An 18,072-nucleotide genomic window follows, 5' to 3' on the forward strand; every position below is an offset into this window, starting at 1 on the left:
ATTTCCATAATGCTGCTCCAAGGCAATGGTAAGTGGTCTTCTCCTCATTTGGCAAACGGGAGGTTAAAGAACACTGTGTGTTTCCAATACGGTTGCATTTAGAACAGCCTGTTGTTTTTTTCTGCTGCGAATTGCAGTGTTTGATTGTGTAACGCTTTGTCGTGTCAGGATGGATTTGTCTGTCAGTGTTGGCGTCGCTGGCTCTGTCAGCAGAGCTCACTGTTACCGAGTGGGGAAGCAGATGCTGGGATGTGTAAGTCCTACAGAAATCGTACAAATGTGGTGCTTGATTTAAAAACCAAACCGAACCTGATGTTTCAGATCTGGAGGACTGTTCCCATCCAATTATACCACTGCAAGTCACACGTTTTGATCTTTAAAACCTTGGCAGTGTCCCTCCAGATCTATATGCTCTTTGAAAAAATACTGCCTGAAATATTTCTGCAGCAATAGTTCAGGCACAAATTTCCTTTTGTCAGTGATGTCTGCTCAAGTAATCATGACAGCTTCATACTGTTTTCATTGAAAGGGTTGTATCTGACAGATACTGAGCCGTACAAAATATTGCCTGCTGGAAAAGTGTGTTATGTGCAGATTTATGCAGGGCAGCTCACAAGTGGAATTTCTGTGGCAGGGGATGAATTCGAGTGGGTCTTGTCCTTAGATGTTTGAAGAAGCATTTGAATCTGTTTCCTGACGAGTAGCTGTTTAGCCTAACCCCCCCACCACCAAATACTACAAAATTGCGACTTAGGCTTATAATCAAAATGAAGGGAAGTACGCTCTGTGAGTGCAGAATCAGGGCGGGCAGCCCGGCAGCTGGCGCATGGGGACGGAGACGCGTAGCGTAGGGGTGGGTCATGCCCATGCACGTCGGTGGCTGCGACCTGGAGGAACACCCAGTCTGAACTTGTGTGGTCCAGGAGGACTGGGGGTACGCTCGGATGACCGCGGTGGTTTTCAGCAGCTTATTGCTGCTCCCAGCCCGTGTGTGTGCTGTGCTGTCCTTCAGCCACTCCTTACTGCAAAGCAGGCAGCGGGGGGGACTGCTTTGAAGCTGCTGCTCAGGTGAGGCTGCCGGTGTGTTGCCGTCCCATACCTGCACTGCAGTGTCATCTGTGTCCCTGTGGCAAGGGACAAGGGTCCCTTCGGGTCCGATTCCTTCACTGCACTGAAAGCAGCCTCCAGCTGACCAGCGAGGTGCGTGGGCTGGCGTGCCCAGTCGAGGGGAGATGTTCTCTGTCCTCCCACACCGCCTTGGGCTCCTGCAGGAGGGTGAGAGGGGGGTGTTGAGTTTCATACTAGTGACCCTACTCTTCACGGCTCTGCCTTAGCGAAGGGAAGTGTTGCAACACAGATCAGCTCCGTCTCAGCGATGCTCTCTTAGACATCCATCAGGGAGGGCTTTGCTTGCACGCCTTTGCTGTGCGTGCCAAGGTGAAGAACTTCTCAGCAGAGATTTTCGCAGTTCCCTGAGGTGTTTGGAAGAGAAACGGGATGTCTGTGTGTGCAGCATGGGAATCTTAATCGATAACAGTGTTAGTGAGTCACTGCAGTGCTAAGCTGTAAGTACCACATCCTGTTTGCCCAACTTGCAAATTTTAAAGGCCAGAGATCATTATGGGCATTGAGTCTGACTCATGCATACAAAGGACTGTAGGATTTCGTCTAACGATTTCCACGTTCAGCTCAACAGACTAAACCAGCAATAGAGCGTATGCTTCCTAAAGGCATTCAACTTCTGCAGAACCAAATCCTGCCCCCTTGAAGTCACTGGCAGAAGTGCCGTTGGCTTCAGCAGGGCCAGAAATTTACAACCAAGCTTCCAAGTGACCCAGAATTTTGCACTTCTCATTAATGGGACTGTTCCCTAGAGTAAGGCAGACAAGATGTGACCTTTGTATTTTTTTTAACTCTTAAAAAAAAAGAAAAAGCTTATTAAGCTTCACTGGGCACAAGGTTTGCGTGTTCTTCCCTCCCTTTTTAGTTAGTTCTTGTGACTGATCTTTTCTCAACTGTACAGGTTTTTATTTTCCAGAATACTTGAAGAATACAGGTCCCAAAGTTTTAACTTACAGGGTGTGCAATCCAGCAGGAATAAAGCACGGGTGGATGGGTATGGGGGGCGGGAGATACCCAGCTATACATGGTGTGCAAGTTTTTCCTAACAAAATGAAGTATCACATTGCTAAATGAGGACTTTAATGCTGTAGCCGCATTATGTTATTTGTCTATGTACTTACATGAGAGATACATTATTTTAGCACTGTTATTACTAGTTTATAAAGCCATATTTAAAATTGTACACTTAATTGTAACATAACTTTAAATTGTGCACTGTGTTGAACCCTGTATATATATATATGAAAATCTGTATATTTTGTCTTTATGCCGTATGTCATTGGTGTGTAAATTATAAGTAATGGATCTAAAATACCTTTCTGGTTCATGTCCTTTTTCTGAATGTCCTTCCTTTCTGCAGGCCTGTGAACTAACAGTCTTCTCTTAGGTGTGAGAGCAGGGAGTCCCTCGAACTATAATGGCCAGTGAGTTAAACCTCCATCTCTCCAGGCAAATACCTTAGCCACTGCTGTGATGTGAATTGGGTCACACTGTCACTGTCTATCTCTCCCTTCGACACTGCAGGAAGGATTTCCAGGGCAAGCACAGGAGGAAGGACAGCGCTTAACCATGGGCAGGAGGAGGGGTCCTGCTCCTCTCTTGGACCAATGCTGCTGGCATGAAAATGAATAATCCTCAGAGTGGGACTCCATGGGAGAAGTGTACATAGTTTAAGGTCTTTGCCCAAAACAATGTGCTGACTAGTTTCATTGTACAAGAATATTTTGGAAAAAAATAAGCATGTGTAAGTCCTGAGCCAGACTTACAGAGCCCTGAATGCAGCGTAGGGATGCTATGTCGGGAGATGTGGTCTTGATAGAAGACATAAAAGGAAACCGTGTGGGTGCGCTTACACCATCAAATCAACATCACAGCCTGCTTCATAACTGATGACATTGATGTTGCAGGCATATACATTTACATTTAAAGAACAAACAAAAGACACAAAGCCCTGATGGGTGGGTGAACTAGAGTAGAGCTGATGTTTCCCTTGCCCTTGGGGAAGTGTGGGGTGCCTGCAGTGGGTCACGGTGGGCCTTCTGCTCTGGGGAGGAATGCTGGACCAGGTCCTGCTGCTGGTGTCATGGGTTAAGCTATGGGGAACCCTGCCAGCACTGAGCCTGGCCCCCAGGCTGACTTTTGCAGGCCCTGCTGTCGCATCCTACTGCCAGAGATTCATCCCAGTGAGGGCTGGGGCAGCACTGCCTGAGGGATGGAAGAAAGGAAGGGCAGAATTTATTGGCTACTTACACAACTTTGTGTTTTGAGACCAGGGAAGAGGACAGGCAAGTGCACTTCACCCAGCTGAACAATTAAAAAAAAAAAAATCACAAATCAGGCCCAGCCTGTCCATTCTGAATATGTATTTTAGCTCCTCTCATTGTGTTGCAGTTTTATGGCCTGTGAAGGGGATGTTCATAGACTTCTCCATGAAGACTATTTCAATGTATTTAATAAACACAGGTAAAAAACACATGTGTAAGTTGAAATATAGAACTTTAATCATTCAATATTTCAAGCTCAGAAGAGCTGGCAGCCAAAACAGAGCCCTCCTAAAGAGACATCTCTCTCGGTTCCAGTGAACTGTGTTGCTGAAATGCTCTCAAACTATTTATGCCCAAATCCCCAAAACTTTGAATTATGGCATTGGAGAAATATGGATGATTATTCACAGAGGGTTGCTCTTTTGAATAGTTAACTAAGAAAATAAAGATTGTGGTAAAGCAGCTTTGTGAGTTCCCATATATCAGCCATTTCACAGTCACTGGCCCGTTGCGATCTCCAGCTAAGGATGTTAGCTTAAACCTCAGTAAAAGAGATTTAAGCTAATGCCTGTTACCTTATGGTAGGTCTGGGCTTTGAGTACACATGCAGCTGCTTACTGCAGTCTTGCTGACAGAAACTCCTTAAATCATAGTAACTGGTAGCAAGCCTGATCCTTTCTTCAGAGAGCGCTTCTGGACGCTTGAGGGCACCTGTGTTATTCATGTGAGAAGATGGAAGCCAGTGGTCCAGGAGTGCCCCAGGATGAAAGTGCCCCAAGACAGCACCAGTAAGGAGAATTCCATGGTGAAGCTCCCCAGACAGTTGTTTCCCACCAGCCAGGCACTGGGTGGGAACATTCACTGTTTCCCAGTGAAGCTGTAACCCAAGGGACGCTTGAGAATAGGAGCGACACCTGGAGCCCAGATGGGGTGGTTTTACTCTTGATGGGCAGCCGAGCCTCACCACAACTGCTCTCTCAGTCCCCCTCCTCAAAGGGAAAGGGGGAGATTAATGTAATTTACTACCTATTACTAACAAGTTAGAACAGTGAGAAACTAAAGGCCAACTAGCCTCTTCCCCCCCAATCCACCTTCTTCCACCTCCTCCCCCCAAGCAGCACAGGGGAACAGGGAATGGGGGCTGTGGTCAGTCTATAGCACTTCATCTCTGCCACTCCTTCAGGGTCACTCTCTGTCACTGCTCCCCGTGGGGTCCCTCCCATGGGATGCCGTCCTTCCTGAACTGCTCCCACACGGCTCCGTATCACGGGGTCCATCCCCCAGGAGCAAACTGCTCCAGCACAGGTCCCCCACGGGTGGCAGCTCCCCCCAGACCCCCTGCTCCTGCGTGGGCTCCTCTCCACGGGCTGCAGCTCCGGCCCGGGGCCTGCTCCTGCGGGGGCTCTCCATGGGCCGCAGCCTCCTCCAGGCCACATCCACCTGCTCCACTGGGGGCTCCTCCACGGGCTGCAGCGTGGAGATCTGCTCCATATGGGACCCATGGGCTGCAGGGGGACAGCCTGCTCCACCAGGGGCCTCTCCACAGCCCGCAGGGGAACTGCTGCTGCCTGCCTGGAGCACCTCCTGCCCTCCTGCTGCACTGACCTGGGGGGCTGCAGGGCTGGTTCTCACTCCTCTCTCCCAGCTCCTGTTGTGCAGCAGTTTTTTTTTCCTCCCATCTTTCTTAGATATGTTCTCACAAAGGTGCAAACAACATCACTTACTGGCTCAGCTCTGGCCAGCAGTGGGTCCCTTTGGAGCTGACTAGAGTTGGCCCTCATCTAATATGGGGCAGCTTCTGGACTCTTCACAGTTACCACCCTTGCAGCCCCCCTCTACCAAAATTTTGCCACATAAATCCAGTACACTAGACAGTCTATTTTAGGACATCAAAAATGATGGCTAAACACCTTTATTTAGGCAACTAAATCCCACCCTAGATAACCACTTTAAAAGAAAACAGCAGAGAGCGATTGTTGTGTCACTGGTAAAATTCGGTATCTATCTCAGATTATCTGGGTCCTACCATGACCTGCATGAGTCCTTGCACGCAATGTACTTCACAAGCTCAGGGAGAGGCTTAGACTCTGTAGCATGAGGTTTACAATTCAAGAAAAATAGTGATGGAAAAAGCATGAGAGGAGAAAGACAGTCAAGAAGCTGTTGTTTCAAAATTTGGCTCTGAATTTGGCCACACACATTTAATGTTACATTAAGCAATTGCTAGGCCACTCTAGATGGCCTCATTGCTGTAATCCATGGAGATTGACAGTGGTCAATGCAGCCCAGGGGCTCCTCGTCTGAGCAGAAGGAAACATCTGCTCTAAGGTGAGCTGAACCATTCCTGCTCCAGACTATATGGCCAAAATCTCCATGGAGGATAACAGCAGCCAAACATTCAGCCCATGAATGTACCCTACAGTCAGACATTGAAATTAACACCTCTAAATCTCAGCCTGAATCCCACCCTAAAATGTCTGTCATAACCTGGAACCTCAGCCATCACGTCTATTTTGATACTTTTTCTGGGTAATGATGCACCAATGCAGACACGAGAAACTCAAAAAAACTTGAGGCTGTAATGTTAAGCACTTGACAGTTTGGTTAAATTGCCCATATAGTTTTAATGTCACCTCTTTTTGCATAAGTATTGAGTTGCAGATTTCAGTTCTTAGTCTCTTACTATTTTTTTTTCCTTAAGACCACTGCCTAATCTGGTGCATGGGGTAGAAACTAGTGAATTAATGATGAGCTGTTGGTTGTTTCATTTGAAGTGTGACCCCCGAGCCTTATTTACTGCACAGTATTCAAGCCCTACAATGGAAACAGAATGACTAATTTCCTCATGAGCTTTTTCTGTGGCAGTCATTACCATGGTTTCTGGGTGCTTCAAAAAATATTAACAAGTTTATTTTCACAACACTCCTGTCAAGATGCAGTAACAGGCAAGACTAGAAAGATAGCATTTTTAAGAATCTTGAAACCAAGTACAAGAAACTGGAATATGGTACAGAAAGAGACAGAAGATAGGCTCAAAGAAAGGGAAGATATAAACAAGCAATAGGCAGCAAAGACGTTCTTAGCAGATCCACTTTATGCGGGTTAGAGGGTCTTAGAGAAATGCTGATTATGATAGGCTGGAAGACAAGGGTCTGAAATACTGCTTTGTTTGTCAAAATAGAAAGGAAGTGATTTAAAGAAGAAACGTGATGCAGAAATATTAAGATTTGGACAGAGGAATCATGGGCTGTCACCAGACAGAGGCCCTTTTTTGGTCCTTCACAGACCACTCCTTAGGGACAATAGGGAAAGGAGCTTAGTTTACTCTGTCCAGGCATGAAGGCTTGAAGGCTGGGCCATGCTTTGCCATCATTTTGAAGGCAGCATTTGTTTGTGAGCCACCTGAAGCACAGTTATTATCTAATAAGAAGCTTTGATTTGTCAAAGGGCAAGATCTAGACTAGTATGCTGAATACATCTATGCATACAGAAATTGCCATAATTTCACATAAAGTGACTCACTGTGACAAAGAAATCTATAATTATTTAGTGGGTAATCTTCACTGCATGCTAACACAGCTCTTGTCATTGTGGCTTCTCAGCAACCCTCTTAATGTGTCAATACACTGTCACAGGAATAAACAACGAAGCAGGGAAAGGTGATTGCTCCCAGAAGGATCAGAAGTGCTTGCAGGAGAAACAAGGTGCTTGGGGGATCAGTGGCTGAGATTAGGAAAAGCTCCTGCAACACCAGCCCCTCTTTGCTCCCAAACATATTTTTCATCCTGTAACTAAAGAGCATCAGGGATTCATTGCTGCAGTAGGATTTGGAACAGGAAAATACAAAGGGTTTCTGATGAGGGAAGCATCATCATGAAAGGATTTGGCTCCCAAATATCTGCATCTTCTACTCCTAAAAGCAGAGCATGTAATTTGTACCTCCTTTCTACTGAATTATCGTGCAAGTTGTGAACAGCCACTGCTTTTCCTCTTACAGTTCTAGAAAACTCTTGTTGCACTATTTCAGCTCTAAAATCCTGTTGCACATTTAAAAGGTGAGGTGCATGTATTCTGTTTTCTCAGGCTTAGTACTATCTGAATAGTAAATATTCTCTAAGCTGTCTTCTCAAAGTCACTGTCATTCCACGTTAACAAGTTTCCTGTTATTCCAATTAAAATAATTCAGAAGACTATATTTACTTTAATGTATATGCAATAACAAATGTGAGTTGGGAAGTGCCAGGATTTTTTGTAGCCCCTAACCAATTAACAAAAACCTGTAGATTAGTAAAGGATTGTAAGAGTTTGAGGATGTTATGAGGACTTTCTAGCTGCTATAACTATTGTTAATTAATGTATCTGCTTTCTGCTATGAGGCCAAAAGCAAATCTTAACCAACAGGGAAAAAAGTTACTAAATCTGATCAATCATTTATACAGCTGTGTATAATTCTGCAACCTACTCAGGCAATCAGAATGGATAGCTTTCTTTTTGAAGTTTGCTTAATGAAATGGTTCACAATACCAAATCCCTTAGATAAGTCATTAAAAAAGCCTTCAGTCTTTTATTGAAAGCCATGAAAAGATCAGGATGTTTACAACGAGCCTAGATATGAGAAACAAGAATACTTAGTATGACTGCTAGCTAATCTCTCCACATTTTTGGAGCTGACTAACAAGATGGATAAAAGTCAAGTCCTTAGTAATGATTTACTTTGCCTATTGTTGCATATTTTTAAATCCATACATAGATTTCAGCGAGCTTTGGAAACATGCATCACCTGAGTAGGCAGCATCAGGAAAGTGTCAGAAAGGACCTTGTATGTAATGTATGCTGGTTAATAACCATGGCTGGTGGGGAAAAAGAAGAGCAAACATTTAAAGAAACGGGGTAAAACAGATGCTAACAACATGAGGAGGAGATACCCAGGATCAGCGCTGCTCAGGTTTCACTGCACAGTCTTTATTGGGTTGACAGAAGAAGATACAGAAGATACAGAATCTGTCTTCCTTTATTGGAAGACAGAAGAAGATACAGAATCATTTTACAAACACAGACCTAATGGTTTTTATGTGAAATTTTAAAATCCTACCTAGCAATGAGCTCATCTTTCTGCATAGTGAGGGTGATTTAACACTGCTTACCAGAACTCACCTGCAAGAGATGCAGGACTTGGAATCTTTCCAGGAGACGAGGTCTCTCTCAAGGTACCTTTAGTAGCCCCCACAAGAAATGGCTAGCAGTGTTTCACATGTTTCTTCCCTTCCTCCATGGACAGAACAGGAACATCCTGTCCAGGAACAATGTGTCCTCAGCGGCTCAGTGTGTGCAGCTCTGTGTTTAGTCTGCTACTACCAGCGAATCCCATTCCTCCAGGGATTTAGCCTGTTACCTTGTAGGCACTGGGAAAGAGTTTCCTTGCCAGGAGCAATGGATGAGGTTTATTAGCAATTTTCTCACCTGCCTCTACAGAGGCAGAGCAGAGATGACTTTCAGCTGGAGATGAGGCCTGGTCCCTCACTATCATCTTTTGGGAATAACCTGACAGCTGAGTTACCTGCAACTGCAGGAGCCGCTGGCATTAATGAAGTCTTAGCCCCCCATATTGATTTTTTTTTTTAAAAAAAGTATTTTATTTTTGGATGTGGGGATAGTTGAGGTCTAAAGATCTCCTTCACATTTAAAATTATGACACCCAAAAAAAGAGATCTAGTGGCTATAGCAGGCAGGCTCACATTCACAAAGCTTGTAATAAGCAGATTGCTCTATCACAGTGATGATTGGTCAGTCTCTTAAAGAGGATCATGCTGGCAAAGTGGCTAGGTAGATATTGTAATAAATTTTTACCAATCTTAAAACAGACTCCTAGGTTTGCTGACATCTTTGAAGGCATCAGGATGATTTCTAACAGATGATCTTGAAGCCAAACATTTTCTGTGCTAGTTAGAATTTGCTGCTGCTGTTTGGGATTTCTCTTTAGCACACAAATTCTGTGACAACTTTACCTTGCAGAGCCATTAGAGAGTACTTGCCACATAGGTCATTCACCATCTGAAACAAACAGTTTCTCAGCTCTGCAGACAATTTTGTATTCTACTGTCTTCTCGTGACTGAGGAGGTGTGTTGAGGGAGAGGAAATTGTACTGAGGAAGGTAATGATAAATAAAATACTCAGCATTCAGGTAAACTTGTTTATAAGGCCATAATTTGTATGGCTGTGTTGACAAACATCTATGATTAAATTTCATGGGTACCAAAACATGTCTGGAATGACTCAGAGCAGACACAAGTCATATCAATGACATGTAAATGTAGGCTTGAGTCCTTCCCTGCAGCCTGCTTGATGGTGCCCTTTGGGGCAGCCTTTCAACATGCACGATGCCACTTCACAAGGAAAAAGATGTTGAAGCAGAGTGAGTCATCTTGCAGCATTTCTGCTTGCAAATCTTGCTTTCCTTTTTCCGTTCAAATTAAAGACAGAAAAATACTTAAAAAAATAAAAATCTCTTTAGGGAAATGAGTTGTTTCACTGGGGCAGCTCTGGCTTGAATACCAGCCTCATACCAGGTCCCTTATCTGATTTCCTGCTGGAAGGTGCCAGGGCCAGTTATTAATTGCACATCCCCACAGTTCTGCACTGGGGTTAAAAAGACAACTTAGGCGTCAATCACCCTGATTTTGATCTGGTATAACAATGCCCCGAATAAGGAAAGACCCAGCAAAGCCCTGGTTCAGCTGGTTTTTCATTCTCACTCTGAGTGTAATCTCTGTTGAACAGAAGTGCCATTTTTAACTGTAATCTAAGCCGTGTTGGCATCGAGGGTAGATCATGTCATCAGGCCATTGCAAACATAAGCAAACGAGTCCTTGTTAGGTAAGTAAATATTTTCTCTGTTTGACACATGAATGAAACCAAACAGATATGAGTGATTGACGGACACCAGAGATGTCAGACCCCTTGGATGCCCCCCACCTGGCCTAGTTCAGTCAGTATTTTGCTCCATATGTATCCACAATATAATAATAATTATTATTTGTTTATCCAAAGCTTTATATGAGAGAATGATGGTTTTAATTTAAAGTGCTGTTCCTCCCCCTCCTTTAACCTCTTCATCTTAAATGGGGTACAGTTAACCAATTTAATGTGCAAGGCAAGAGAATCATGCCTCCAGCTTTCAGCTGTGCACAATTGCATCATCTAGCGCAGTTATACCACATTTCTAAAACGCCTAGTGCTCCCTACACTGGACTTCATCCCTTTGCAGCCATACATGAGGAAGCAGAAACAAATGATCGGTTTTACAAAACTTCTTTGTAAAGGGCTGATGTAGGGTTTCTATCTTGTTTGCCTTCCTTCTGCTTTTGCAGTTTGCCCTCCTCCTGGTTGTTTTGAGGAGTCTCCAGCAGAGATTCCTACTCCTGTACATCCTCCTGGTCCTACAGTTTGCCATCTTGCTAAGAGAGCTCCAACAATAAACTCTCTCTCTGGGAAGACTGAAAGAGGCCCCGAACAGATCCTCAAGAAGCTGCAAAAAGGACTGTGGAATCTTTCTTTAAGGGGTTGGCCATGTGGTAATCATATTGACTTTAATTACGTATTGTTACTAGATGACAGGTATGACATCATAGAATCATAGAGTGGTTTGGTTGGAAGGGACCTTACAGACTGTCTAGACCAACCTCCCACCAGACCAGGTTGCTCAAAGCCCCATTCAACCCAGCCTTGAACACCTCCAGGGGTGGGGCATCCACAGCTTCTCTGGGCAACCTGTGCTGGTGCCTCATCATGCTCTGAGTAAAGAATTTCCTCTAGTAGAATCTAGTCAAAACCTACACTTTTTTAGTTTAAAGCCCTTCCCTCTTTTCCTATCACTACAATCCCTGACAAAGGGTCCCTCCCCTGTAGGCCCCCTTTAGGTACTGGCATTGCTGGTTGGTCGAGGGAAGTGATTGTCCCGCTCTGCTCTGCACTGGTGCGGCCTCACCTTGAGCACTATGTGCAGTTCTGGGCACCACAGTACAAAAAGGACATGAAACTATTGGAGAGTGTCCAGAGAAGGGCTACAAAGATGGTGAAGGGCCTAGACAAGAAGACGTATGAGGAGTGGCTGAGGTCACTTGGCCTGTTCAGACTGGAAAAGGGGAGGCTGAGGGGAGACCTCATCGCAGCCTACAGCTTCCTCACGGGGGTGAGTGGAGGGGAAGGCACCAATCTATTCTCTTGAGTCACCAGTGATAGGACCCACAGGAATGCAGTCAAGCTTGATGGGAGGTTCAGGCTGGATATCAGGAAGAGGTTCTTCACTGAGAGGATTGTCACACACTGGAACAGGCTCCCCAGGGACACAGTCATGGTACCAAACCTGTCAGAGTTTAAGAAGCGTTTGGACTGTGCACTTAGCCATATGGTCTGAATTTTTGGGTAGACCCGTATGGTGCCAGGAGTTAGACTTGATTATCATTATGGGTCCCTTGGGATATTCTATTATTCTATGATTCCACTGGAAAGCCACTATAAGGCCTCACTGGAGCTTCCCCAGGCTGAACAACCCCAGCTCCCTCAGTCTCTCTTCATAGGAGAGGTGCTCTAGCCTTCTGGTCTTCCTCTTGGTCCTCTTCTGGACTCACCCGAATGTACTTTTTGTGCTGGGGCCCCCAGAGTTGAATGCAGTGCTTCAGGTGGGGTCTCACAAGAGCAGAGCAGAGGGGGAGAATCACTTCCCTCACCCTGCTGGCCACGCTCCTTCTGATGCAGCCCAGGACACAGTTGGCTTTCTGAGCTGCAGGCACACATTGCCAGCTCATGTTGAGCTTCTCATCAACCCACATCCCCAGGTCCTTCTCCTCAGGGCTTCTCTCAATCCATTCCCCACCCAGCCTGTGTTTGGGTTTGGGATTGCTCTGGCCCATATGCAGGACCTTGCACTTGTTGAACCTCATGAGCTTCGCACAGCCCTCAAGCCTGTTCAGGTCCCTCTGGATGGCATCCCTTCCCCCCAGCATGTCGACTGCACCACACAGCTCGGTGTCATTGTCAGACTTGCTGAGGAAGCACTCAATCTCACTGTCCATGTCAATGACAAAAATGTTGAACAGTGCTGGTCCCAACACAGACCCCTATCAAACACCACTCATCTCCAGCTGGAGATCTCCTGCTGTTGACCACAACACTTCAAGTGCTAACAACCAGACAATTCCTTACCCAACAAGTGGTCCATCCATCAAATTCATGTCTCTCCAATTTGGAGACAAGGATATTGTGGGGGACAGTGTCAAATAGTATGTCCCATCGAATATTGCTATATTTATTTGTCAGGAAGACATACACGATTCTGTTATCTGTGTCCCTTTCTTCTCCATTTGCAGACTCCTCATTATCACTTGCTTTTGGCAACAGGGAACAGCAGAACTGTCACTGTTTCTTGATTCATTCCTCCACAGACACCTCTTCTGTACTTGACTTGACGGATATCTGGTAGTAGTTTGGTATTGCTGGCAAGCTTGGACAATTCCCAGATCCCCACGTGGTGACAAATCTGCTTATTAGTTTCTCTTGTTTCCAGTTCCTGACCACTGTTCTTCCTTTTGTAGTACAGCTGTCCAAGCAAACTTGCTTCCTGGAGATGCTGTTATGTTGAAATACATGCCTCCAGGCTTCACTGTGCATCACCAGTTCAGTCACCTCTTCTGTATTCTGGTGGAGAAGAAAACGGGACCCTTCATCTTCCTCTGTGTTGGCTACTTAATGTGGAGCCACATTCATATAGAAAGAGATGTATGTACTTCAAAATTCCCTCTTAATACCCCTGCTTAGGGGTTTCTTCACAACAACTCTTTGCAGCAGCATCTCCCTTGAGCTGACCAGGCTGTGTGCCTGCCCTGCCGGGTCTGGCAGGGTGGCTGTGGTGGGTTTGGGCAGCGCCGGACGTCCTTCCACCATGTTCCCCCACCAGTGCATGGGGCAGCTGCCTGCAGCCTTGAGCTTCAGGGACATCCCTGGCAGAGAAGTCAGCCCTTAATTTTCACCTCTGCGCCAACCCCCCTCCTTTATCTGAACTTTGGCAGGTGCCTTTTTGGTGGCAGCACATCTTTCCACTATTTTTTGAAAGCATGATACACCTGTGTTGCGTTGGCTGTGTGGCAGTAATTTAGCAATTTGTAGATTGCTGATTGGCAAAAGTGGGAAAGAGCTCAAGTGAATAACAGAAATTCTTAAAAATGTATTGACTTTTTGATTTAAGATTGTTCAACATCACCTCAGTCTTATATGCACTGACAGCAAATACACCACATGTCCAAAATACTGTTGAATCAAATCAGCAGTTACAATCCTACCCCTTTGGCAATGGCATGGGAAAATGAATAAGACTGCAATCCTAGCTGTGCCTAATCCAGTAATTTTTCAGACTGTCATGCTATATTAAGGAAAAATACAAGGTTAACCTCAGAGAATAATGCTATTATATCAAAGGTTTATATTGGTTATTATTTTTTCATAAGAATGCACTAAAATTGTAGGGAAGTATTAATACATTGTATTCTCCCATGATTTTTAAGTTATATAGTTGATATACAGTCTATTTATTTTAATTAATTAACATCATTTAAGTTAGAAATGATCTTTCAGCCAACAGCCGAGCACGAAGTGCTGGGAAAAGACAACCTACTAATTCAGTATTTTCAGGTGAATGGGCGTTCAGATGAGGCCTTTTATCTGAAACCAAGTGTTTTGCAGGTGCTTCACACACAGCCACAGGAGGGCAGTAGATGACCTGAATATACTTTTTCCTTCTAGTTTTTATCTGTTCTTTAATCGTTTCGTTTCCCTTCCAGTGAGCTCCTATCTTGTCAAGAAATAAAAATTTGACGCTGATGCGAGAAAGGGGATTTGATTTTCATTTCCCTCTGCGGGTTTGGCACATTTTCTTCATATTCTTGTTAGTTCAGCTTATCATCAGTGTGTGGAGAGTATGTGATACCATCCCTTGTACTGCAAACAGGGCAAGAGGGGAGCCAGGGGGAAAACCTGTTTGTACAACTTCCATGTTTACACAACTTTCAAGGTCAGGACTTCTTCCCAAGAAAAATCTAATAGAGACCCCGCAAACAATTTATTGGTTATCTGTGGGGTTCACAAGTTGTCCTGAATTCTTCATTCTCTATTTAAATACCTGACTCACATTCGGCAGAGGTTTCAGCCAACAAACAGCTTAATAAAAACCATGGCTGTAGACCCTCCTGTAGCTTGAAGATTTGCTAATGGGCTACCATATCTTTTTGTTGCTTAAATTAGCAATGAGCAAAAGCTGCAATTATTATCAGAATTAAATATTCCTGGTACAAACAAATGAAAATAGGTCTCCTCACTCTTTGTGTACAGAGGGTCTCTGCAGTGGACAGGAGACAACAACTAAAAATGTCAGGAGAGGCTCTCCCGACTGACCCTGTATCCCTACCAGACATATAGAAGTGAGCAAATACTCAAGATCAGAGGAAGCCCAGTCTGGTAGTGATCAGAAACAGCCACATCCTGGGCAGACAAACACTCCTTAGAGACCAAATATGGGTTTTACAGTTCACAGCAGAAGCAATATTTGAAATATTTGGAGCAAGTTAGTGAGAACAAAGGCTGTTTCTGTGGCACGCTGAGTACAGGGAGGAGAGGAGAGCATCCGCAGTGTGCCAAGGCGGTATGAAATATATGCCTGTGTCTCAATATGCCAGAAACTTCTGGGCTTTATTCCCAGAACTCCTACTGACTTGTATGACCTTGTGCTATTCACCCACGCTTGCCATGCCTCAGTTTCCCTATCACAAAGTGGGGACTAAGCTAGCCTACATCCACATGGCTATGAAGTAGCTGAATTTGTAATATTTTGATGCTGGGGGCAGGGTCTGTGTTTGCATTTCTGTAGAAAGAACATCCTGTAGGAGCTGACAAAGTAGGAGTTCTGCAACTTGTACTGAAGTAGTTTTGACTCTGTGTAACAGAGATCAGTACTGTACAGCTATAGTGGCCAGATGCATGCCAGTAGGTTACTGACCCATAATTTCTGCTGCCAGGTTGGCCGGTCACCAGCTCCTGATGCAATGTTCAGCGTGCCCATGCTGACAGGAGAAGATGCTCAGATGGCACTGGAAAAGCAAAAGGAGCCTGACCCTTAACCGTGAAGGGCAGATGAGAAACCAGTGACTGCCTGATGAAAATCTCTATTTGGCCAGCCTGATGCTTGCTGGGTCAGACTCCACATGCCCACTGTGAAAGGATTGGACTCTCAGTGTACGTACATATGTGATTTATTTATCAGCATTTTTACACAGGTTTACAAGTCCGGATTATTTTGCAAGGGACTCCCAGCTCTGTCACTGATCTTGGGTTGTACAACATTTCTTTTAGCTGAAGGATTTTATTACAGTATATGCAAAACTGCAAGTACACTTACAGAAGCAGGTTTGATCCATACTTGCCTTGCTTTCACAATTCACCTTCATCAAACTGATCCCCTAGGCTCACACCTGACAATGGTGCGTGTACACAGACACACACACAGCCCGCCAACAACTGATTTTTTGAGAAGACAGGGAGAACATATATTTTGTTAAATTCTTGTTCTCTTTTTGGATTGTGTTCCTCAATATTTGGGGCAATATGTTTGTTTACAGAAACATCTCCCAGCAAAGCAGATCCTAAATGAATTTTGTAGCATAACAGCAGGGAATTCAGACATCATACCCGCAGAGATACTTGTTTATGTAACCTTCTCTGAACAGCAAAAGCAGCATAGGGTCAGTAACCATTTCAATTGTTTCAAGTGCAGAATATTGCATATTGTCAGGCGATTCTTTGTGACTTACCTAACTATCAAAAAGTAGACATCTTCATTTTTATATATTGTTTTTAAAATCTTTCAATATCTGAGGTTTTCCCCAGGACATCAACAACCAATTCTAGGAACTCAGCTCCTTGTTGTGAGATCTTGGCAGCCCGCTTGGCCTTCAAGTTCCTTATTTATAAAGTAGGAACAATATGCTTTCATTATTTCTTCTTTAGAGGAAAAGTACACTGAAACTGTGATTTTCCCATGTTCTGAGATAGAGAGGGCTATACAAGTGTCTACACTAGGTTTGAATTCAGACTCATCTGGATTTCTTAAACAATGTTTACTTTTCATTTGTTGTGAGAGACAAAGAGGGTACCACTAGATCCAGCTAGAGGTACCACTGGATCCAGCACGGCAGTTTTGATGCTCTTCTGCACAGTCCCCAAAACAAGGACAGGTGTTGTAGCATTCAGCTTCATGAGTGAATGCTCTCACAATCAGGATGTGCTGTGCCTGCTCTGCTCTGCCCAGGGCCCAGAAGTGTGTGTAAGGAACACGTTTCCTACCAATGGATCAGCTTTAGTATGAAGAGTTTGAGAGAGTTCTTGTCTCAGGATATGGACATCTCTCTCTGTCCTGAGGAACTTTCAGGCTTGAGGGAGAGTGGCTTGAAAGCTGTCCAGAGGAAAAGGGTCTGTGGGTGTTGGTTGATGTTCACCTGAACATGAGCCAGCAGTGTGCCCAGGTGGCCAAGAAGGCCAGTGGCATCCTGGCTTGTATCAGGAATAATGTAGTCAGCAGGACCTGGGAGGTGATCATCCCCCTGTACTCTGCTCTGGTACGGCCACAACTCAAGTGCTGTGTTCAGTTTTGGGCCCCTCACTACAAGAAGGACATTGAGGCCCTGGAGCATGTCCAGAGAAGGGCTACAAAGCTGGTGAAGGGCCTGGAGCACAAGTCCTATGAGGAGCGGCTGAGGGAATTGGGGTTGTTTAGTCTGGAGAAGAGGAGGCTCAGGGGTGACCTTATTGCTCTCTACAGCTATGTGAAAGGAAGGTGTGGGGAGCTGGGGGTCAACCTCTTCTTGCAGATAACCAGTGATAGGACTAGAAGGAATGGCCTCAAGTTGTTCCAGGGGAGGTTTAGGTAAGAAATTAGGAGACATTTCTTCTCAGAAAGAGTGGTCAGGCATTGGAATGGGTTCCCAGGGAGGTGGTAGAGTCACTGTCCCTGGGGATGTTCAAGGAAAGTTGGATGTGGTGCTTAGGTTTAGTGGGTGACATTGGTAGTAGGGTGATGGTTGGACCAGATGATCTTGAAGGTCTTTTCCAACCTTAATGATTCTGTCATTCTATGATCATACCCCCAAATTTGGGTACTGGTCTTATGACACAGGACCTTGCTTGGAGAGTGGAAGAGGCCAAGCGGCCTGCTCATTAAGTGAGCATGGACACCACAGTGCTATGATGGGATTTAGGGCATTGCTCTGAACAGTGGAGGGCTTCAGTTCAGCTCCCTGCTCTCACTAAAGCACAGTCTCCCTTACAGCAACACATCTCCATGAGCGCCTTCAGCACCAGGGCACAAAGTTCTCTCCATTACGACCACCCCTCATGGGGAGGTATTTTGTGACAGTGATTCCTCCTACAGTGATCTACTCTTTAGCAAAAATGACCACAGTTGCTGCCTAATTCACTGGAAATGATGAAACATGTTGATTTGGGTCAAGCCTAAGGAATATTTTGGTGTGAGAGCTTACTCTGTTGCCTGTAGGGCTGAAAGCCAAATGTTTCTCTCAGGCTAAGAACTGGAATTGAGTGGCGGAAGGGTAGAGAGGGACACGGAGTTACCAAGATCAGTTATAT

The sequence above is a fragment of the Oxyura jamaicensis genome, chromosome 3 (assembly GCF_011077185.1).
Source record: "Oxyura jamaicensis isolate SHBP4307 breed ruddy duck chromosome 3, BPBGC_Ojam_1.0, whole genome shotgun sequence".
Classification (NCBI taxonomy): Eukaryota; Metazoa; Chordata; class Aves; order Anseriformes; family Anatidae; genus Oxyura; species Oxyura jamaicensis.